The following is a 24642-nucleotide window of genomic DNA, read 5'->3' as shown; positions in this document are numbered from 1 at the left end:
CTGTCATGTTAGGAATTCCTCAGGCCTCTGGAGTCACTGTTAATCAGGGAAATGCCCCAAGTTAAATAGAGCATGGAAGCCTGTCAGGGGAAGTTGGACTGGAGTATCAGGAGAAAGACTACTAACCACACAGGGAGGCAGAGCAGTGGGGGATTTCTCCGGAGAAACGACTGATTTTCTGTGGCTGTGTGTGTCTCTGGCAAGATGATTTGGGCCACAAAGTTGAAATCACATTGCCAGAGATTACTGCACTGCTACGGAGTCTCCGACTGTTCCTGGAGGGCATGCATATACCTGTGTACTGGAGGTTCTTCAAGCAACCAGTCTGAAAGAGCTCATCCGAGGCACGGTCAGTGGATTGGTGCTAGCTGTGTCATGTGTACAGTGTCTGATTGGGTGCAGAACTTAGTTGACTGCTGACCAGGGAGTCTTGAATATTTGTTCACAGTGGCTAAGTTCGTCACTCATACAGAGACGATCGGCATTTTTTTTTTAACTTGGCGACTGGCTCTATTGAAGACTGTTTTATGAGGACATTACACTCCTGCCATGTTTTGTTCATTATGTAGAATTTCACCTTGTGACTATCAGGGGTCACATGTGGAGTCTCTTTACCATCTTCACGATCCCCTGAGAAAACATCTGGCCTCCCCCTCGTGCTTTCTGAGCTGACAGCAGTTTGATCAAATACACTGGCTCAGTTCAGCAGGAACGAGAGTTTAGTCAGCGGGCATCATCTTAATGCCAGATGAGCAAATTTATCCACAAAGAATTGGAAGTGTTTGTTTTTCCAAATCTTCAGTTTGACATTTTGGTGTTTACCCTTTTCCTGAAAGGAGTCAATTTCCTTTTAACGACTTTTCTTTTCCCATGTCTGCAATTTGCCAGATTTTCTCTACCTGTGCCTTGTTCCCACCCGAAGTCTGGCCTGTCCCTCTAATGCCCTCATACATTGTGTGTGTGTGTGTGTGTGTGTGGGGGGGGGGGGGGGGGGGGGCTGTGAGTACAGCAACTTTTGGTCATCAGTAAGTGCCAACAAATATCTTTATTCTTCTACCTGCCAGCCCTCTGTCTGCATTTTGGGTCACAAACAAGACATTTTTCCTGTACAAGTCACAAAATGACAATTTTAAAAGCTGCTGGAAGGTCATGATGGAGGACCTGCCGATTGCTTCACGACAGCGGAAATTTCAGTTGGAAGACCTGTGAAGTACCTCAACAAATGAAGCCACGAACATCCATAAAACAGCATGTTTTAAAGTATTAAGGCTATTTTTTTTTTCCATTTTTGAAGATCTGATTTCTTGTCTATACTTCCTGGATTTGGAGGGGAAAATGACATTTAAAAACATATTTCCCCATCAGAGGTACATTTGTAATGTGTACCACACTTAGTCTGGTGGGAAGGTTTGGTCAAATGGTGAAAAAACAAACACCTTGTATCTTTTCATGGCTTTTCTGGAAACAGTCCCCAGCTAAATCAGGTGAAGGTGTCTTAAACAGTGCAAAGTCATTTATGGTTTATGCCCTTTATGACCAGATTCTATTAAATGTAAAATTTCACTTTGTACTTGTGTAAGCACATTTAAAATTAAGGTTGTTTTTCATTTTTGTACATAACTTTATAAACAGATTTTGCACAACTGCATAGTGTTAGGTTTATAGACTTATGGATTCTGGTCTAATCTGGGAAATTTAAAGACACATGACCTACTTGTTTTGTCAGTTTTGCTGTTTGTCTGTTTGGATTGGGATGATGTTATTTTGTTCGTTTTATAAAGCATGAGCCAGTATATCCTCTGCAAAACGAGGTAATGAAACACCTTTTCTTAGTATTTAGAGGCTCGACCAGTTTAACACAAAAATCTAGTCTGTAAAGAAGTAGTACCGCTTTGTGGCCCATAGAGGGCAGCAGCGAAATGCATTTACTGTCTCTGGGAAATCAGTCGAAGAAGTAAAGAGAGGAAACAAACATGAGCTGCTGAACTTCAGCAGCAGAGGATGTCTGGTTTTATGAGTACTACGAACAAAATCACAGTCAGACATGTTCAGGCTGGAAACATTTGAGAGTCAGTTGTCGTCTGTGATGGAGACTCTGGTGGAGGCGGCCGTGACAGAGCTCGGGAGACTTCTGGAGAGGAGCTCGGCTCCGGTTGTGGCCGCTCAGCAGCGCTCAAATGCGGCTTCCGTAGTCGCCGTGAAGCGCGAGGATGAGGAGAGGGAGGTGACGCTACGCAGGCAACTCCTTCACGAGGATGTCACGGTAACCCCGCGGTCACGCGCGCACGGGAAATGTGTGCGGTTTCACTGATGACAGGAAATTTACTTTCCACTAGTTCCACTTACCCTTCTTAGCTTAAGTGTACGGTGTCCTAAAATGTATACCGTATAAGTGGCACAAATGAGCACTACGTCACCCAAAAGTCCAATCGTTTGTTTCCATGGCGACCACTCCAACCGAAATCCCATCTTAGAAGCTAATCATGAGTTAGCTTCTTCAGCCTGTCAGGGCAGATGAATGAATGAAACTTTGCTGCACATTTTGTTAAACTACAACGAACTACAAGCTCATGTTCACTCCATGGACAATTTATTAGTTACAGCTTACTAATAGTGGGTTGTAACCCATTTTCCCTGTAGAAATATCTTAATTCCTCATCTCATAGCTTCATGAAGTTGCTGGAAAAATCCCTTAGAGTTTTTGGTCCGTGGTAACATGATGGCACATCATGATGGCACAACCTTTGGAAGGTGGTGGAATGGGAGACTCGCATGTCTCCCATTCCACCACCTTACAAAGGTTCTCGATTGGATTGAGAGGTGGTGAATGTTGAGGCCATTTGAGTAAATGGTAAATGGCCTGTATTTATATAGCGCTTTACTAGTCCCTAAGGACCCCAAAGCGCTTTACATACCCAGTCATCCACCCATTCACACACACACATTCACACACTGGTGATGGCAAGCTACATTGTAGCCACAGCCACCCTGGGGCGCACTGACAGTGTACTGACAGTACAGTGAACTCATGCTCAGAGATGCTCTTCTGCACACATTAGTTGTAAAAAGTGGTTATTTGAGCAACGGTTACCATCCTATCCTGCCCATCCTCCTAGAGATGGTCATGTGCAAAACCCCAGTAGATTAGCATTTTCTTAAGTACTCAGGCCAGCCTGTGTGGCACCAACAACCTTGCAGCTCTGCTTAAATCACCTTTCTTCCTAATTCTGCTGATCTGTTTGAACTTCAACAGATCGTATTCATCATATCTAAATCCCTAACTTTAATGCAATACTGTTATGTGATTGGCTGACTATACATTTGCAATATCATTCTGTCTTTCCTGTGATTGTACAGAACCAGTTTGCTTCCCTGATGAAAAAGTGGGCTGAAGTTGCTGTGGAGAAAATCTCCTTAATTTTCAGTGTGTCCATGAGTGACGCCAGAGATGCTCCTGCTGCAGAGAAACCCAGAGCAGGGCAGATCGATACTGGGGGCAGAAAAAGTAAATAAGCTGATGGTTTATGAGGCTTTTAATGTTCTCACTCTGGGATTTCTTTGTATATTAAACTAGGCTTTTAACTTTTGTTGTGTAAAAACAGAATCTGTGTCCAGAAAGAGAAATAACATGCAAGGATCGCAACCAGCAACAAGACAGATGAGTGATCACTTATACTGTAGAGGTATTCAGCCAGTAACCAATAAAAAAACAACAACACTTTTTCTAAATTAAATTTTGAATACAGTTTGGAATTTTTTGTGTGTTTTCAGAGGAGGAACAGATCGAACAGTCAACAGATGAAGCTGACCCAGAATCTGTGCCAGAACCTGGTAACTATGTTTTCTTTACAAGTTACTGCAGCTGTTTTTATACACTCTTTACTATTTTAGGGCTCAAATAAAATTAAAAGAATATAAAATAATTTTAAAAATGTACATTTTTAATATTTTGTGGACAATCCTGAAATCTGGAGCCCTCGGACATCATCAGATAATGAGTTTCCTCCTTTGCGAGGCTTTATCAGGCCTCTACTTGAGCAGTCTTCAGGTGTCAGTCGTTGGTGTTTTTTTTCTGCTCTTTAGTTTTCAGCAAGTGGAAAAAGCCACTGGGCTCAGAGAAGGTTGAATCACTTAGCCACTGCAAAATATTCCGCATCTTTACATTTCAATAGGTTCCGTCTTGTTCTCACAATGTTTTGGGCTATTTTCCATCTGCTTTGTGAAGCAATATCCAGTTAGTTTTGCTGTGCTCAGCTGAATCTGGCGTATGATTTTTGATATTCATACTTTCATTTACCTTCTTTATTTATGAAGCTTTAATGAAGAACTGCTCATGCTTGACCGTAAAACAACTGACTGAATTATGACTTTGTATTTGAGTCCCTGAAAACAGGACTGTGCAGTAATTATGGCTTTATTTTTCCAATATTTACGTTATAAAAATGCAAGCATTATCAGAACTTTAAGCACATAATCATGATGTAACTGCGATCTAACATATGTGTAGCACACAACTGTAATAGCAAAACTAGCTGCAGTGTCCAGATAAATGAATCAGGTTATACATTTAAACACAGTGGGATCCTCTGTTTAGGAGTTTGACTTTTTATAACAGCAGTATTACTAAAGTAGCATGTTTGCAGTGTGGCATTAAAGTCTTTGAAATGGATAGGTTGGTGTTACTCTCTTGTTAGTTCTAGTGTTGTTTTTGTTTCAGCTGATCCAGCATCACATGAGGAAAATAGCTCTGAAGTCCTCTCTGAACCTGAAGTCACAATAGCAGATCCTGAACCAGCCTCCAGTGTCATTGAGGAAAATGGCGTCCAAAAAGACGCTGAGCATGAATGCACTGCTGTGAAAATCGGAAGGAAGTAGCCCACCAAGGACTTCACATGTCCTACATGTGGCAAAGCATTTGCTCTGAAGTGTTTGATGAACAGACACTGCCTGACTCACTCCAAGCCTCACCTTTGCTCTGAGTGCGGCAAGCGCTTTGCTGGACTCCGTGGGCTCATTGCACATTCGAGAAAGCACACCGAGAAAGTGCGGAACGGAATTTGCGTACAAATCAACCTTCCACAGGCACATGCGTCAGCACAACCTAAACAAACTGATCACCCACACGTGCTCGCTGTGCGAGGAGCAGTTCACGGGGAAACAGGCGTTTCAGCGACACATTTGTTGCGCGTTGAAGAAGACATTTGTTTGCTCACTTTGCCCAGAGACCTTCGAGTGCAGGCAGAGCTTGGACGATCATGAGAATCTTCATTCAGGAAACAGAGATTTTGTCTGCAAAATGTGCGGCAAGACCTTCTTCTCGTCCGCATCTTTGGCCGCTCACCGAGTTACCCACACACAAAAGGAAAACTGCGAGGTGCTCAGCCTCAGTTTCAGTGACACGAGCAAAAACGCCGGAGAAAAGCTTTTCACCTGCGAGGTGTGTGGCAAAGGATGCAGTCACAGGAGCGCCCTGAAGCATCACATGCTGATCCACACGGGCGAGAGGCCATACGTCTGCGAGACCTGCGGCAAACGCTGTGGACACGCCAGTGCACTTCAGAACCACATGAGGATCCACACGGGCAAGAAACCAGGAGAGAAGCCCGTCTGCAACGTGTGCGGCAAGAAATTCCGCTGCATGGTCAATCTCAAGTATCACACGAGTGTGCACACGGGGGAAAGGCCGTACGCCTGCGATCAGTGCGACAAGAGATTCAGCAACCCGAGCAATCTGAAGATGCACATGATGACGCACTCAGAGGAAAAGATGCACAGCTGCAGCATCTGTGGCAGGAAGTTCACGCAGCTCTACAGCCTGAAGCTGCACAGGCAGGTGCACGCGGGAGAACGGCCATATCACTGCGTCGTCTGTGGGAAAACTTTCATAACCAACAGCGTGTTCAGGACCCATCAGAAGGTTCACCTGCAGGAGGCAGGACAGGGGCAGACTGGAAAAACTGCAGTGAAAATCTAAAACACTCTGTGAGGTCACTGCTTGTACTGGTTATTGGTTTAAACTCTTTCTAATGGCCAGCAGGGGGCAACTCCTCTGGTTGTAGGAAGCCATCCAGTTTAATAGGAGTTTAATAGTTTCAGGTCATACTGAATAAAGCATGAACCTACTTCTGTTAAATACGGTCATTATTAGAGTTAGAAAGGATGATAATCTAGGACATGTTCTTGAGATGATGTTCCGAAAAGGACGAAGGAAAGAATTGCAATGACTGACCAGCTCAGAGACAGTTGGCACAAAGGTCACCTGATCAGAGTAGTAACGATAAAAGTGAGAATGAGGAGAGTTTGACGGTATCGAAGTGGCAAACAACCTAAACAGAAGAGAGCAGGTAAATGAGAGATCAAGTCCAAGTTTCATCACTGATTGACGACACAGATGCTTCACCAGAAGGACTGTGTTAGAGAACCTAACAAAGGTTGGTGGGGTTAAAGTTAACTCTTAAACTTGGGCATGACGATTTTGGTGAAAATACTTTTACTGTATAATTAAATGAAAGCTTATATTTTAACGAGTGGTACGTCTTCATTAGCAGCTGCTGACTCTAAGTTTCCTTTTAAAGCAGAGCTCGCTCTCAGTTTAATATATTTTTTTCACTCGATCGGTTTTACTGGAATTACACGAATTACTTACATGTTGGTAATTTCCTTTGTCATTAAACAAAGGAGGAAGTAAATAGGGAAAATGGGGAAAATAAAGAAAGCAGATAACTGAAGCGAATTAGCACTTCTTCATTGTGCCTGAAACCTTATAAAAAAACTATCAGGAAGATACACGCCTGAGGGGGAGTCTTGACATTTGGTGGCTTTTAACTCAATAATAGTTACACTTCAGTTTTTTAGTTTCAGTTTTTTGTGCTGTTGTGAAATTTTCCTCACAGTCCACTGTTAGTGGTATTATAATAAGTGGAAGTGATCCAAGCGTTCCATCACCAAAACCAAATGCAAAGCGTTGGATAAAGTGGTTGCAGTGGAGTAAACCACGCTGCCACTGGACTGTAGGGCAATGGAGATGTGTTCTTTGGAGTAACAAATCACGCCTCTCCATCTGACAATCTGATGGACATGTCTGGGTTCGGTCGTTGCCAGGAGACCGTACATGTCTAACTGCATTGTGCCAAGTGTAAAGTTTGGTCGAGGGGTGATTATGTTGTGGGGCTGTTTTTCAGGAGTTGGGCTCGGCCCCTTAGCTCCAACTCATTTTAGACAATTTAATTTTCCTAACTTTCTGGAACAGTCTGGGGATCGCCCCTTCCTCCTCTACCATGACTGCAGATCGATGCACAAAGCGAGGTCCATAAAGACATAGATGAGCGAGTTTGGTGGGGAAGAACTTGACTGGCCTGCACAGAGTTCTACCTCAAGCTGACACCTTTGAACACCTTTGGGCTGAGTTACAGTGGAGACTGCGAGCCAGGTCTTCTGTCCAGCATCAATGTCTGACCTCATAAATGCACTTCTAGAAGAACAGTGAGAAATTCCCATAAACACTCCTAAACTGTGTGGAAAGGCTTCAAAGAAGAGTTGAAGCTTCTTTAGGTCTTGTGAAGGTGGCAAACATACTGCAGGTGGTCCAGAGCAGCATAGCTTTGGATGAAGAGGATGGCTTCCTGGTGGAGATGAAGTTAAATACGTATGATGCTTAAGCCATAGACTGTATAAAAGATACATCGGAACCACTTTTTTGTTTTTGGAGCACGAAGTGAGCATACTTATCTACAAGAGGTCAAAGTGCTGAAGTTATTTGCTAACTCCAGCAACCTGGATTCATAATGCACAGACTGCTGTTGGATAATCCACACAATGTGGACTCTTTACCTTCATCTGAATGGAAAATGTCATAAGGTCAAAGAAAGCCATGAAGGAGGATTAATGAAGATATAGGAAAAGAGAATCAACTGCACTTCACTAGGTTACTAGTATAGCTAGCTCGGTTACGAACAATTTAAATATTCCCCTTTTTGTTTAATCTTCAAGTGTGAATCTCTATAATGGCTAAAAAAATCATCATATAAAACAATCTAACAGTGACAAAATTCCTCAAGCCACATATTTGTGTAGTTATAGATGCATTTTTGAAGAAATACATTGAAAAATAATGTAAATATGTGACCTTCCCTAATATTTACATCTTCATATTTAATATTTTTGTGATCATTGCTGATTACACGGAGCTAAGAAAAGTAATTATGTTGTTTAGAAATATTTAAATGAGTGTCACTGAATCCAGACCTATTAAAGTGAGTCACTGTGCTCTGTTATGTCATCCACTAGATGGAGGTAGAGGCTCAACACAAGAAGCTACAGCAGTAACATTCAGCTCCACTAAGGTGCAACATGATGCTCCTTCAGAGACTGTATGATTATCTGTTGATACTGTCTAACATATTGCTACACAGTGACCTTTAGCAGCTTTACCTTGGCAATGGATCTATTAGAAATCTATGAAACCTGTCCAGCTGTAAAATCTGTGTTTGAGTTAAAGAACTTGGGACTTTCTAGTTATTTATTATTATTGTTTTCTTCTTGCAGCTATTTTAACATTTATCACTTTTGTTTATGTCTTTTCTTTCAAATATTTCAAGGTAAAGGCAAAAACACAGAAATTCAAAACTTTTTCTTTTTAGGTCAATTGAAGATTAAGCAAAGTCTGAAAGGTTGCTGCCAGAAGAAACTTTATTTCTTGAAAACATGAAAAATAGTGCAGAATTCTGGTTTCTCGTGGCTGGAACAGCGCTGAGTATTTCCCTGTGTGAGTCCTGCACTAAGCGGGTCACACGCTTCTAATACCAGTTTATTGCATTTAGTCTAACCTTTCTGAGAGCTCTGCTTAATGCGGCTAAGAATTCAGTGTTTTCACAGAGATTAAACTCCCACTGGCTCAGAGGTGAAGTTCTCTTAGCAGGACGTGTGTTTAAAGGAAATGTAAGACACACAGTGTTCCTCATTTAGTTTATTATCTGAACAACTGAATATTGATTATGCAAAAAAATATATATACGTATGTAAGTTATGGATATTATATATATTAAAGACCAACTACTGTCTGACAGCTGCTGGACAGTGGTGACTATGGCGGTAGTACTTTTGATTCAGCGCATTTAGTAAAGTTAAATGTGAAGGAATTCATTCATATGCTCAAAAAAGTGTTTTAGTTCAAACACGCCCAGCTAACTATCCAATAGTTACTAGAGATGGACCGATCCGATATTACGTATCGGTATCGGTCCGATACTGACCTAAATTACTGGATCGGATATCGGAGAAAAATAAAAAATGTAATCCGATCCATTAAATATCACGAAAGCACCTCACAAAACTTGCAACGCGCCGTAACTCGCCTCAGAACGTTAACACGTCGGAGCAGTATGCATCACGTGATAGAGCGGCTGTGGCATGCGGGACCTGTCGGTGGTCTGGATAGCATGTGGAGCTTCGCTAGCAACCCGGCATTTCATCTCCGACAAAGTTATCCCCGAGAGAAGTAAAGCAAGTGTGTAAGTCCATCTCTGAATGTTTGTAAAGCATTCCTGCGTTAAGCTTAACAAGCGATATATGGAGCGACTGCCTCCTCTTGCTGCTACTTCAATCATGAAACTGCTTAACGATCAGCTGATCGGCTTTTCTGTCGCGAGTCCGTCTCTCTTCTTTGTTTTTGGCCCACTTTGCACCAGAAAGAGGAAACCAGCGGCTGAACAGTAGCAGCACGTTTAAGCTTGATAAGCTGTTGTTAGAATGTATTTAATATTACTTTCTACACCAGGATCTTTTTCTACGCAGCTGACGGCTGTAACTGTGCAGGGGCGGATCTAGCAAAGTTTAGCCAGGGGGGCCGATAGGGCATGAACAGGGAAAAGGGGCACAAAGACACACTTTTCTTTATTCTCATTTAAAATGTCGAGCTTTTAATAAATAATTATCCGAATCTTACACCCAAAGTTTTAATTTGATGTAAAAGGAATAGAAGTCCATTACTGTATATAGTAACTATTAAGTCTACGGTAATATATATACCCTAGTAAGCTATAGTACTTTTTCCTTTGGGAAGGTACCATCTGTGCAGTCTGCAATTTTGTTGAAGAAAGATGTTGAATCTATTTAATATTTCTTGAAAAATAATTGATTTCTGTGCATTTTTTTTCACACTGCATCAAATTAAGGTTGATTACGTCGATTAAGCATCATGAGGTGGAGCGTGAGGGGTGGTTTTGTTGTCAACAGTTTTGCTGATTAAAAAACACTATATCAGATTCATATCGGTATCGGCAGATATCCAAATTTATGATATCGGTATCGGTATCGGACATAAAAAAGTGGTATCGTGCCATCTCTAATAGTTACTAATTTTAAAGTATTACTTTGCTGTTTGTGCCGCACATTTTAATCTTTTAGGATAAATTTCATGTGGTGGATTTAGTGTTAAACAGTGGCTGTAATCAGTGTTTTTATGCTGACAACAAAATGTATGAACACATTTGTTTTTGGGTTAGTGGCATTGCTTCAAATAAATGTGTCAAATTCTTTGACTACCAAAAATATATCACTTATACTACTGAAAGGTTCTGTTTTTTCACTATAACTATATAAATTTCGTTTTTTGTGGGTTTTTTTTCCACATTATAGACCCACAGTTTAAAAAAAAAAGTTAAAAAAGGAAAAAACAAACAAACCCCAATGTGAATAACAAGAACTTTGTGCTTTATAATATACGACAGTTTGGTAAAAAAGCTTACAGAACTTTTTTCGTACTTTTATACATTTATTTCTCCTTTTATTTACTACAGCTGTCACGGTTCTGGGTCATTTTGACCCAGTATTTTGAGTTCTCGTGTTTTGGTTTAATTTTGTATTTTGTGTATATTCTGACTGTTGTGCCTTGTTGATTATTATTAGAATTCTATGTTTCAGTTTATTCTGTTTTAGGGTTTAGTTCTTAGGTGTTGTTCTTATGCCCTCATGTTTAGTTTAGGTTTAGTTCTGTGCTTAGTCTTCTCTGCCTGTGTGTTCCCTCTGTGTAAAGTCTGTGTTTCTTATTCTGCGTCCTTGTGAATTGTTTCCTGTTTTATCTTGAAGGGTTATGTCAGTGTTTCTAGCTTCGCTCCCCCTGTCTCGTTAGGTCTTATTTCTCCCAGCTGTGTTCCCCTTCTGTGTCTCGTTCCCTCGTCCCTTGTGTATTTAAGCCTTGCGTTTCCCTCTGTTGGTGGCTGGTTCATCTGCGTGTCTACCCCTGTATTTCTATTGTGTCTTTCTCCATGTTCCACGTCTCAGGTTTTCATATTTCAGGTTTCTCGTTGCAGGTTTTTGATCCTTTCATTATTATTTTGTAGCTGTTCCCTGTTTAGGTTTTTGTTAGCGTAGTTCCCTGCAGTGCTCTGCTTTGGTTTATATTTTGCCTTTCATTGTTAATAAACTTTCTCACAGCTACGCTGTTGTCCATGCTTGTGTTTGGGTCCAAATCCTCCTTCTTTACACTCGATGTAAAATGAGTTAGAAATCCCTGGATTAAACGATTAAGCCATTATTCTTATTGTATTAATGTAAAACTGTAACTGTGTCTAAGACATTTCAAATCATACTGCAAAAACAGCGTCACCTACAGTGACAAGTGGCAAGATTGGATTTATTCCCCATTAAACACAATTTAGATGAGATGGTTGACCTGGTCAGTTATTAGTCAAGACTAGCACTGGCTAGCTAGTTTGGTTACCAAGTTACTAGGGAAAAATCTGTATTGTGTGGCCAGTTGTTGAGTTGTTTCTGGCTGTTAGTGGGTGAAACAAAAGTGACATTACAAATGTGTGATTGCTTTAGTCACTAGCAGATTGTCTGGTCACCTGTAGTTTGCATGGAGATGCCAACTCCTCCCTGAACGCTCGCCAACTAACCACCTAGCTACTACCAAAACCAAAACCTTTTGAAAACCCAAAGCTTTTACCTTGAAGGAAAATATGCTGCATTTCCAGTTTGCATCAGACTGCTTCAGATTTCACTGGAACTCAGAAAGTAAATGGCAAATGTTTGGAGAGAAGTCAGCATCTTCCATGCCGACTACTCAGTCAGTAACCAGGTTCTGGGCCTTTTTGGTCATGAACAGTCATACAAGTTATAGTAATATACGCAGTTGTCATGAATAGAAAATTAATTGTTTATTTATACTGTAAAGTTGTGCATTTTAACATGGGAGTCAGTGGAAATTCACTCTGTTTTGTAGTCGGCCTCAAGTGGCCATTTGGGGAACTGCAGTTTTCTTAAGCGGTTTCATTAATTAAAGTAATTTAAAATGTTTACTTACATGCCTAGCTGTGTATTTGATTTGGTAAGACTTGTAAATACCACTGTAAATAACCTTATCTTTTAGCCTTGAAAAAGAAGTACAAAGTCACTGTGATTTCACACACTGATTTGTGGAATACTGTTTTGAAGATTGAGGTTTGTCAGTAGCAATGTGCAAGTGATTTAAAACTAGTGACAGAGACCATAAAATTACTAGCACAATTTTTACTGAAGAGATAAATCAAACAATAAGTAGGCTAACTTTCTATAACCATTATCTTTTGTTTTGGTTTCTTTCTGCTCCAGCTGGTCAGGAGAAATAATGCAGGTTTCAGGCACTTCTAGACTGTCATCTTGGTTTAGACTCAGGGTCTATGTTCATCTTTTATATACAGTCCAATATACAGCAATAACCGATAATTTGAAATGATGCTGTCTGCCAGATTGACCTCCAGCAACCTTCATTTCTTGCCCACTGTGGCTCCCTATGTGCTGTCTAACTGTGATTAATGGTAGGCGGTTTCAGGGGTCACTACCCTGACAGTTAGCTGAAGCCATGTGGTTGTGCCACTGACTTCAGAGTGATGAACTGTTGGGACAGAACAGGCCATCAGCATGCAGGGAGAGGTGCTTTCCTCCCGATCATTTGATCCAAGTTCCAGATTTAGTAGCAGGTTATCATACCTTCACTATCAGAGCAGCATTTTGGAGGGACCCATCTACAGATAAGAAGAGAGAAAAGGTGGTTTCTTCGTTTGAGCTTAATTTAAAAACTCAGTCATGGATGAAGGGTTGAGTAAGTGATTGACTGGATACATAAACAAATGACTGGGTAAATAAAAAGTCTGTGTGTGGATGGATGTAAGGGTGTGTGACAGATGGACAGTTGGATGGAAAATTAATTTAAGATGGGGAAAAACTGAACTGGTAATTGAGAGACTTAGTAGTGTAGACAAAAGAATAATAGATGGTTGGAAGAATTCATTTGAGTTTAACAGATGGATGGATTTACACATTTAGAAATGCACTGCATGATGGGTAAAAGGATGGATGGATGACTTTAGGATAAAAGATAGAAAAGATAGATAAAGGTAGGATAATGTAGGATGTATCAAAAGGATGGTTGGATCTCTGAGAGATAAATTGTAGGCTCTGTTATAGAATTATTGAGGGTTGAATAAATTTATAAAGGACTGATGAAAGGTTTTAAGTAAATGGTAGGATGGCTAATAAGGGTGGATAGATAATAGTAGGATGAGCATGAATTTAGGATAAGATAGTTTAAGGGACTGATGGGTCATTGAGAGATAAGTCTTAGGATCTGCACAGAATAGAAGCTGATAAATTTTGGATGGTTTAAAAAAAGATGACGATTCACAGATATAAATATGGTAGAATGGGTAAAAGTTTGGCTGAGTCACTGAGAGATAAATGGTAGGCTGGATAAAACAATTAAAATTTAGAAGGATTTAAAGGAGGAATGGAAGGTTCATAGATTTTAAAATTGTGCTAAGGGCAAATGGGTAAATGGAGGATGGCGGTTAAAAGAAACAATGGGGTAATGCAATGGATGGTTGGACACATTTTGAATAGTTTAATGCAGCGGTCCTCAACCTTTTTTGCACCACGGATAGGTTTATGCCTGACATTATTTTCACAGACTGGCCTTTAAGGTGTCGCAGATAAATACAACAAAATAAAACCAGTAGTGGTACCAAAAAAAAGAAGATTTATTCATAACACACGGAAAAAGGCCCAGGGAAACAGAGTTGACTATAAAAATGATTAAAAAAAAAAAAAAAAGATTAAAAACCCTGAAAACCATAAATTTCACACCTGAGCCTCAACTTTCACAACCTGGTACCAAACGACTCATGGCCCGGTACCGGTCCATGGCCCACGGGTTGGGGACCGCTGGTTTAATGGATCCATAGAAGGATGGAAGGGTGGATGTACAGTTAGATGGAAAAAGGAATGTAGGATGGTTTGAAGTATGCACAGATCATTGAGACCTACAGTGGGGCAAAAAAGTATTTAGTCAGCCACCGATTGTGCAAGTTCCCCCACCTAAAATGATGACAGAGGTCAGTAATTTGCACCAGAGGTACACTTCAACTGTGAGAGACAGAATGTGAAAAAAAAATCCATGAATTCACATGGTAGGATTTGTAAAGAATTTATTCGTAAATTAGGGTGGAAAATAAGTATTTGGTCACCTCAAACAAGGAAAATCTCTGGCTCTCACAGACCTGTAACGTCTTCTGTAAGAAGCTTTTCTGTCCCCCACTCGTTACCTGTATGAATGGCACCTGTTTGAACTCATCATCTGTATAAAAGACACCTGTCCACAGCCTCAAACAGTCAGACTCCAAACTCCACCATGGCCAAGACCAAAGAGCTTTCGAAGGACACCAGGAAAAGTATTGTAGACCTGCACCAGACTGGGAAGAGTGAATCTACAATAGGCAAGCAGCTTGGTGTGAAAAAATCAACTGTGGGAGCAATCATCAGAAAATGGAAGACATACAAGACCACTGATAATCTCCCTCGATCAGGAGCTCCACGCAAGATCTCATCCCGTGGGGTCAAAATGATCATGAGAACGGTGAGCAAAGATCCCAGAACCACACGGGGGGACCTGGTGAATGACCTGCAGAGAGCTGGGACCAAAGTAACAAAGGTCACCATCAGTAACACACTACAACGGCAGGGAATCAAATCCCGCAGTGCCAGACGTGTTCCGCTGCTGAAGCCAGTGCATGTCCAGGCCCGTCTGAAGTTTGCCAGAGAGCACATGGATGATACAGCAGAGGATTGGGAGAATGTCATGTGGTCAGATGAAACCAAAGTAGAACTTTTTGGTATAAACTCAACTCGTCGTGTTTGGAGGAAGAAGAATACTGAGTTGCATCCCAAGAACACCATACCTACTGTGAAGCATGGGGGTGGAAACATCATGCTATGGGGCTGTTTTTCTGCCAAGGGGACAGGACGACTGATCCGTGTTAAGGACAGAATGAATGGGGCCATGTATCGTGAGATTTTGAGCCAAAACCTCCTTCCATCAGTGAGAACTTTGAAGATGAAATGAGGCTGGGTCTTCCAACATGACAATGATCCAAAACACACCGCCCGGGCAACAAAGGAGTGGCTCCGTAAGAAGCATTTGAAAGTCCTGGAGTGGCCTAGCCAGTCTCCAGACCTCAACCCCATAGAAAATCTGTGGCGGGAGTTGAAAGTCCGTGTTGCTCGGTGACAGCCCCAAAACATCACTGCTCTCGAGAAGATCTGCATGGAGGAATGGGCCAAAATACCAGCTACTGTGTGTGCAAACCTGGTAAAGACCTATAGTAAACGTTTGACCTCTGTTATTGCCAACAAAGGTTATGTTACAAAGTATTGAGTTGTATTTTTGTTATTGACCAAATACTTATTTTCCACCCTGATTTACCAATAAATTCTTTACAAATCCTAGCATGTGGATTCATGTTTTGGTTTTTTTTTTCACATTCTGTCTCTCACAGTTGAAGTGTACCTCTGGTGCAAATTACTGACCTCTGTCATCATTTTAGGTGGGGGAACTTGCACAATCGGTGGCTGACTAAATACTTTTTTGCCCCACTTTAAATGGTAGGATGAGTAAAGCAATAAAGAATGGATGAAATGTGGATAGTTCAATGAATGAAAGGTTTGTAGATTTATAAATGGTTGGACGGTAAAGTGGTAGGTGGTTGATGAATGATTCCAGATAGATAGATAGATAGATAGATAGATAGTTCGTGGATGAGTATATGGTCAGATGGGTAAAGGGTGTATGGTTCAACGTTTGTCTATAGATGCATGTAAGATTGGGCTGGTTGATGGTTTGTAGCTGGATAAATGCTAGGATAGGTAAAAAGATCAGAGGAAGCATTGGTTGGATGAATAAAGGATATGTAAAAGGATGAATTTATGGGTAGATGTTGTATTTGGAGTACTGGAACAGACCACAGAGCCAGATCAATGTTTGTCACCTGACTGCTTTAGAGCAGAATGTGATCAATCAAATCTGGGGCCACAGCTCACTGACGTGATGACTCTGACCTTGGCTAGACACCATTAATTAAAACTCTGTTGAGCTCTTTATCACTCACCGCTCCCCCTCACGTGGATGGCCCATCAGTCAGAAGCAGCCGGCGGTTGTCAGTAGTGAGTAGGATAATGTGAGCATTCAGCATGCTTACACCACTGAGTAATGCTGCATTAGCAAACATATGTGGCTTAAATTGTAAACATCAGAGTGAGGTCGGGGCTGTCAATGATGATGTGGACTCCCTGCTCCCACACTTTAAATCAATGCTGAGCCTTCAGGAAGTGAGACAATCAATCAAATGGGAGGTTGGACCTATAAAGCATGTAGTCTAAAAAAAGGTATGCACATAGTACTTCTCTTTAGGCACTATTATATGGGAAAACACAGCTCTACTGGACTAGCAGTCTTCCAGAGAGTAGACATATTCTAATTCTAGTAATAAACAAATCAGAGATCAAAATAGAAGGAAATAAGGCTGAATAAAGGAAAGACCTCTTCTAGCTGCAACAAAGGGTTTTCCTGCAATGTTTCTCACCGGCTTCAAATACTGTAATCATCACTGAATGGATGTTATCAGTTGTAATCACTGCCATAAGGCCAGCAGGTGCTCTCCTATTCCTAAATCCATTCTAATCAGTGACAAACCAAAACAAATTATATTTTGTAGGATACCTTAAAATTCTCAGGGGTCTTCACCCTGGTAACCTAGAAACCTGAGCTTTTATAATTTGTACATGTTGTAAAAAGATGTTTTTTCTAACTGTCGTTCAAGTAATTTTAGTGTCTAAAGTTACCCAAACAACATGTGAAAAGGGAAGAAAAAGCACAAATTTATAAAACAGTAAAAACAAGTTTCAAGTCTTATATGTGAAAGCTGTATAACGTGAACTTCGAAGTGGTTTGTGGTGGGCAAATCTTCCCTACCCCTAGGAAGTAGTGGAACCTTTTGTCCTATCATAAACATCAAATGGATGATCCATTCGGGGGGACTCTCCACTCCAGTAACTTAGAGCTTTCTAACTTTTTCTGTTTGTTCTGTTTGTTTTTTTGGGGGGGCTTTCAAAATTAAAATGTGTACATTTCATTTCAGGAATACTTACGTGGATTGTTTAGGACAGCTGGAACAAATGAGCAGTGAGATTCTTTTAGAGGATTTCTTGACCATTACATGATGCAATAACTGTGTATTGACCAACCCTAGTTGCTGTAGTAGGTCACGTAGTGCCAGTAATGTTGGTGGTGACACCAACTTTTCAAGTGGCTGACAACATTTTGAATGGGTGCCTTTGTTCACATTTTCAAAATTAGCATTCCACATTAAACGTGTAAACTGTGAACATGTTCACCTGGTGGTGCTGATGTGGGTGGAGCAAATACTCAAACATCAACAACTGAAAAAGGCCAAAATGGAGAGCAGTTTAGTTGAGAGTGTAAAATCTGTAAATCCAGAGCAGAGCTAACATTGGAGACATTAAAGTGAAACCTCAAAGAAAAAGCAGTGAGAAACAGCAGTTTAGCGCACAGTTTATAAGCAATAACTAGTAACTAGTAGTAACTTTATTTAAGTGGCCCACAATCATTGGCTTGATGGCAAATATGCAGTAGCAAATGATGTATTCATTTTTCCTGTCGGGTCTCCGGATGAAAGGAGGGTTGCTTTTATTGATTGACAGGTAAAGGTCAGAGTGGGGGAACACCACCGCCCTATGGGCTTTTAAAGATGGAGTGATATTTCATGTGAAGAAATCAAAACATGCCTCTAACTGGAACCTATTGGGAACGGAGACCCAGCTGCACATTTGACAGGAGAAGAGGAGAAAAAAAAAAAGAAGGATTTCACTTAGAAACGAGAGCCGGATCAAATCTGACATTCTCACTGTCATTTAGCTGAATTCCCAGTTGGCTTATATTCCCTCCTACCTGTGGAAGACATCTCATCTACTATGCACGCAAATACGCTATTAATGATTGAAGAAAGGCCCCATTACAGAAAAAATAATGCTGGGTTATTTTTAAATCTTGGCTCATGAAATATTTATAATGGACAAATACATAGCCAATGCAAATTGTAATAAATGGCATTAAAAGCCTGATTGATTAAAAAAAAATTACATAAAAAACAAGATATTTCATTTATAACATATCATGAAATTTGGAGATGGAAGAGTCAACAATACAAAAAGATTACAACCACGCTAGAAGCTCTTCAAAGCTGCATAGATGCTAGGAATCTGTATTTCAAGCAAAAACACTACTCTCTGCCCAATCCTGATTTGCTTTGACTTTAAGAAAAAAAATCTTACACATATACACTGTGTGACTGCTATACGCAAACCTTTAAACAGGACTGTGTCAAAGCAGTTTACAATAGATTCTAGAACTAAAACAAATTATTTTATCTTTGATTTTAATAGTTAAGGCTCAGTCACACTAGAGTAAAAATAGGACTGCAACTTCTTGGAACTAGTAAAAATCAGTGGTTTCCTAGTCATTGGAATACATTTTTTCAGATTCACAATTACAAATAACTATGGTAACTGGTTGCCCAGAGGTTAAGGGTGTTGCAAGTTCTACCTCTGGGCGATACTTTTCAATCACAAAGTGATTGCACTGGTTGCCTGGTGGGAAGCAATCTGTCTCCAAACAGTTGCATCCCAGTTCAGAGTCACTATAATCACTTTCAGACAGAACGTTTGCAAATAACTGCCGTCTAATTTATAAACACAGAGACTGGCAAAACGTTGCAATCGGCTAAAGCACTTCTGGATGGATGCAAACTGCATTTCGTTGCCCTGTGCATGTGCAATGACAATAAAGTTGAATTCTATTCTAATTCAATCAATCTTCCTCAGTCTGTGACACACCTCTTTGCAACAGAGGACTTGAATCAGCTGGTTCAATTGGTTGTATTCTGCATGCAATTCCCAACGTGGCTCCATTCAGTTGCAAACTGGTAACAGACTGTCTCCATCGTATTGCCGTTTTATCACCATGTTTACACGCCAGAAAACTGAATTCATTCTCTCAAATGGTTTGCATTGTTTCTTTGGTCTGAATAAACAAACTAAGTGATTTATTGTGATGTAAAGAGTAAATTGTAAAAAATACCCATGAAAAATAAAAATTAATATAGTGAGCACTGACAACATATTTGCTTTAACAGATCAAGATCCAGAATGATAAAATATTTGCTCTTAAATACTTAAACGGTGATGCTTGTTGACAACATCAAATTTAATGTTTAGTCAAAAGAATTCTTACAGCACATACAACAAATTGCAGCATTTTGTGATATCTTTTTTTAAATCCATAATATGAGCTAAAATAAGAGCCATGGCTGCCACATTCAGGCATCCACAGAAATGTCCAAACACTTTTTCTTACATCTGCTTACTGACCATGATAGACATTTGATGGCTCTCATAATCCTTTATAATGTCCTGAAATGGTTTTCAGAGGCCAGGGGAAGCCAGTCTTTGACCCATAAAAGTATTCCAGTTACAGCATTACAATCATACCTTTCATGTTCGTTGGTGTTTCACACAAAAACAGGTCTGTACATTTCATCAGTTCTAAAAATAGAGAGTAAATGAAAGCACGTTTGGCTTTTGGCCCCTTCCTGAGCATGCTCATAGTGGGTTCCCACAGGAGCAGAGGCCTGCAGAATCACTATCGTCTTCCAAATTGCTTAGTAAGACCTGTCTCCATTTATTTAATTATGTTTCTATCTCCCCTGTTGTTAATAAAGTTCCTCTGTGTTCTCTTCCTCTTGATTCTTCTTGTTATTTGTTTCCGCTACTTCAACTGTTCGATCGCTTCAGGCTCAGTTAATAGAAAAGCCTTTTCTTAATCATGTGGTTTTGTCAGGTTCACTTGTTTTACTATATACGTGCCATATTAGGACATGAAAACAGACACGGATCAATTTTTTTTGTCCTACAATCTCAGAATCAAGACTCACTTTCAAACTTTATCCAACTTTACATTTTCCTTTTCTTGCTTTTTCTGACTACATTCACAGCATGAGCTGGGAGCTCACTGTGAGCGCATGTAGCGTGCCTGCATGTGTGACTAATCTACCTGCTCTAATGGTACTATTAGAGTGTTTCATTGGGGCCCAAATAGGCTGAGGCCTGCTTTTAATGGAGCCTGTGCGGCTCTAAACCGAAATCGCAGTCCAGTGGCTGGAGAAAGACATTCTGCTTCAGCGATAATAAGGCATAACAAGATCTGCAAAGTGTTCAAATGGTAAAATCAATATTAAACTGAGGTGTTGCCATGGACACGAGGAAGCTCACAGAGGAGAGTGGCGAGGCGCCGCTGATCCTGAGCAGGAATATTAAGGTTGAGTGTTGCATGGTTTTATCTTCAGTGATGGAAGAAGAAAAATGGCCCAAAAGTGCAAAGAGAATTTTTAAATCTGGGCTTGTCAAAAGAAAAAGAACAAAGAACTTCACTTGTATGAAACTGTAAACATGCTATTGAATCATCCTATGTTTCCCTGTAGCCTCCAACATTTTTGCTTACGTTTTTTCTTAAACACTCAATTGCCTGGACTTCACTTATATGTCTGCCTATACGTAGTGGTTTTGGTATCAAGACATCACAAAAACTCAGCACTTCTTATTTGGACTCCTTCGAAAGCAGAAAATCTTATAGTTTCAGTCCCAGCTTATCACATATTGATGATTTAGACTCCTCTGTGTCACCGTGAACCCAATTTTTCACTGTGGAACTGTGTGTGTGTTCTATCCGTGTTAGAAAATCCTGAGGAAATCAGTGCTACTTGAAAGCATATCAGTCAGGTCTGGTCATCTCTTTCTGTCCATTGTGCCTGATGACCTCTCGGGTTAAATTTAGTGCAAACTGATGCAGTTTAAAACGGTTTCAATTTGAGACCAAAAAAAAATAAAAAATCTGTCTCAGGCTTTTGTTTTGTTTTTTGAGAACATGAAAAAGGAGAGACTGTAGGGAAGGCAAGCAGAAGTTCAGTCACAGTCTAAAGTGCCAGTCAGCGGTTGAACCTAAGGTGTTGGATTGCAGAAATGCTGCACCAGTCAACTGCATGAATGATGTGGCTTCAGATACTTTAGTTAAAAAAAAAGGTGTTTCAGAAAATTGCACATGTTCTATAATAACAATTGACTTGTAGAGAAAATGGTCATTTTAAAAAAGTAAGGAGAAGTGGCGGTAGTAGTGTAAATCAAACATTCAAAGAAGGCAAGAGCTTGTCAAAATGTTTTGGAATATTTATGTTTTGGCAATAAAACTACTTGTTTAGGCTTAAAAAACATCACTTTCTGGGTTATACTCTTAAGCAATATTACCACTGCACTGCTTGTATTGTTTATGGGTATTTCAAATGTTTCTGAAAAAGTTCCCACATTTGATATGATGAAGTACAATTGTGCTGAAACAAAGGCCTGCCTCTGGGGTTGAAAAATAAAGTGTAGGCGTCTAAAACTGCAGTTCACCTAATGGCCACTTGAGGCTTAAAATCTTAATGGTGTCATATTAAAATATCCAACATTACAGAATTAAAAAGTATGTTTAGACCTAGTACAAAATATAGTTTTGGCCTCTCTGGATAGTTTCCCTTTTCCTAGCAGAACTAGGTTAGGTGGTGGTTTGGTATTGAGTTCAATTCAGTTTTATACAGCGCCAAATCACAACAACAGTTGCCTCAAAGCACTTTATATTGTAAGATAGACTCTACAATAATACATACAGAGAAAAACCCAACAATCATATGACCCCCTATGAGCAAGCACTTTGGCGACAGTGGGAAGAAATAACTCCCTTTTAGCAGGAAGAAACCTCCAGCAGAACCAGGCTCCGGGAAGGACGGCCATTTCCTGCGACTGGTTGGGGAGAGAGAAGGAAGACAGGATAGAAGACATGCTGTGGTAGAGAGAAAGAGATTAATAGCAAGTATGATTCAGTGCAGAGAGGTCTATTAACACATAGTGAGTGAGAAAAGTGACTGAGGAAGAAATATTCAATGGGAGTCCCCCAGCAGCCTATGCCTACTGCAGCATAACTAAGGGAGGATTCAGGGTCACCTGGTCCAGCCCTACCTATGTGCTTTAGCAAAAAGGAAAGTTTTAAGTCTAACCTTAAAAGTAGAGATAGTGTCTGTCTCCCGAATCCAAACTGGAAGCTGGTTCCACAGAAGAGGGGCCTGAAAACTGAAGGCTCTCCCTCCCATTCTACTTTTAAATACTCTAGGAACAACAAGTAGGCCTGCAGAGCGAGAGCGAAGTGCTCTAATAGGGTGATGTGGTACTACAAGGTCATTAAGATAAGATGGGGCCTGATTAGTTAAGATCTTGTATGTGAGGAGCAGGATTTTGAATTTAATTCTGGATTTACAACTCCTCCATCTGGATACTGTTTTCCGTGGTGTCCCTGCTTTGATTGACAGATGTCCCAACTATGCCATGTGAGTTTGTGGTGCCTCTTGGAGCATTTTTATCTACATTTTCTGACAAATAATCAATAGTCTGCTTTGGTGTGTGGAAGAAACCTGCCAAAAAAGTCTGTGGTTCAGGTTCTTGTTCCTCTGTTATTTAGCAATAATTAGCAAAAATGTGTCTATGAGTCTGTGTGGCGCACCAGTACAATACATTTTTTTGCAGCTTGCAAATATTAGCTGATAATTTTCTGCCCTCTTATCCAAATGTGGCAACTTATGGTTACAAAAAACTAACAGGATAGGAACTAAAACACACATGTAAAGGATTCAAAATATACTTTCCAAAATGATGCCTGTGGTATTCTTTATATACAGTCTGTGTCTGTATAAAGTCTATAAACAGTCTTTTATATACAGTGTCTGGTTTTCACAAGCAGTTTGGTTGGATTTAGGCAGTTTAGGCAAAAACAAACAAAACAAACCACAGGAATCTAGTGGCAACACTGTCACTGGAGCGGATCGCACCCACCCAAGACAATACTTACGATTCAAAGTATCCCAGTACTGTCTGCTGGGATGTGCAGACTAAGCACTCGGTTTCTGAAAAGCTCCCAGTGTGTTTTTAGACAGTGCAAAGGAAAGAAGGAAACTGCATTGGAGACACATCACACATCATTCCCGGGCAACTAGGTACCCAGCCACTTTGCATCACTAATGGATGTTTTATCTGTCACCGCTTCAAATCGCTGGGTTTTATTGACAGTAGATAGAAGTCACATCGCTGCCAGCCTCTTCTTACGTATATACACCTTTCCAAACATTATCATCCAGAGTCTTCAAACCAAAAGTGTCTTGAGTTGTTTAAAAAACGTAATTAGTAAACCTTTGACTGTGAACACCAATTCACAGAACAAGTTGCCTCAAGGAACTTTTTATTGTAAGGCATAAACATTTCAGTATTCGAGAGAGAATCCCCGACAATCATACAATTCTCTGCAAGCAGCAGCTGAGGATGATGGGAAGCATGCTTCATTGCAGTAACCACGTTGGCCTTTCTGCGCATTGCTCTGCTGTATGTCTTACATAAGGTGTGAAATCCACTGGCGTAACACTCATTGCATTGTTATGTTGAAAAGGCTCACAAACAGTGGGTGTCCACACGCAGACTGTGACTACACATCTCTCAGCCACAAACGAGACCAGTGTCATGCTATTAACACCGCGGACACTGTCAACGAACGCAGAACAATAAAAAGGATAATGAAGAAGTGGTTTCGACCTGACGGTCAGTGCTCCGACCAGTTTGAGGGGGGAAAGAGTCGCTGAAGACTGCTGTTTTCCTTTTCCTCTGAATGTCAGGTGCTGAGTTAATGAGAAAAGCGTGGATGTCAGAGGCTGAACTCATGGGCTGTTTCTGGCTGTCTCCAAGGAAACAATTAAGACTCTCTTTTCATGGACAACCATAACCATCACCCTCAGCACGCAGGACGCCTCCCTCAATCTAGTTTGCCCTTCTCTCTGTATATGTCCATTTATTAGGGATGTTTCTGAGAATCACCACATGAGGAAACGGAGAATTGTATTTGTGTTTTTGTGTCTTGCTCATGGAGTTTACCTTCATGCTGAACCCATTCCTATTTTTTAAAGCATTTTGAAGGTTAATGAATGCTTCTCATTGAGTCTGACATCAGTACAGCCTGTTGCGCTTCTTTTTCTTTTTCTCATTTTCTCTCAAATTTAAGGTATTCTTGGCTTGCATATGGACAAGAAGCACCTAAAGCTGGGTGTTGTGTTTTAAGTCCCTGTGATGGACAGGCAGGGTGAAAAACAAAAGGCAAACAGGGATAACTACTTAGAAAACTCAAGGACA

At 40.5% G+C, this 24642-nt stretch overlaps 1 pseudogene across 1 annotated transcript; it reads left to right on the top strand.

The window, feature by feature from the left end:
• The first annotated feature begins 990 nt into the window (after nt 1-990).
• On the top strand, nt 991-12154 carry LOC147325580 (uncharacterized; annotated as a pseudogene). Its single transcript, XR_015130353.1, has 5 exons — nt 991-2263; nt 3358-3505; nt 3603-3683; nt 3772-3831; nt 4718-12154. The product of XR_015130353.1 is annotated as an uncharacterized LOC147325580 (transcript).
• The last annotated feature ends 12488 nt before the right edge of the window (nt 12155-24642 follow it).

The sequence above is a fragment of the Aulonocara sp. 'chitande type north' Nkhata Bay genome, linkage group LG7 (genome assembly GCF_057382095.1).
Source record: "Aulonocara sp. 'chitande type north' Nkhata Bay isolate Kocher_YH1m ecotype deep benthic linkage group LG7, A_spYH_male_GT1.1, whole genome shotgun sequence".
NCBI lineage: Eukaryota > Metazoa > Chordata > Actinopteri > Cichliformes > Cichlidae > Aulonocara > Aulonocara sp. 'chitande type north' Nkhata Bay.
The sequence above is the reverse complement of the archived record's forward strand: the minus strand, read 5'-3'. Positions and strand labels throughout refer to the sequence as shown.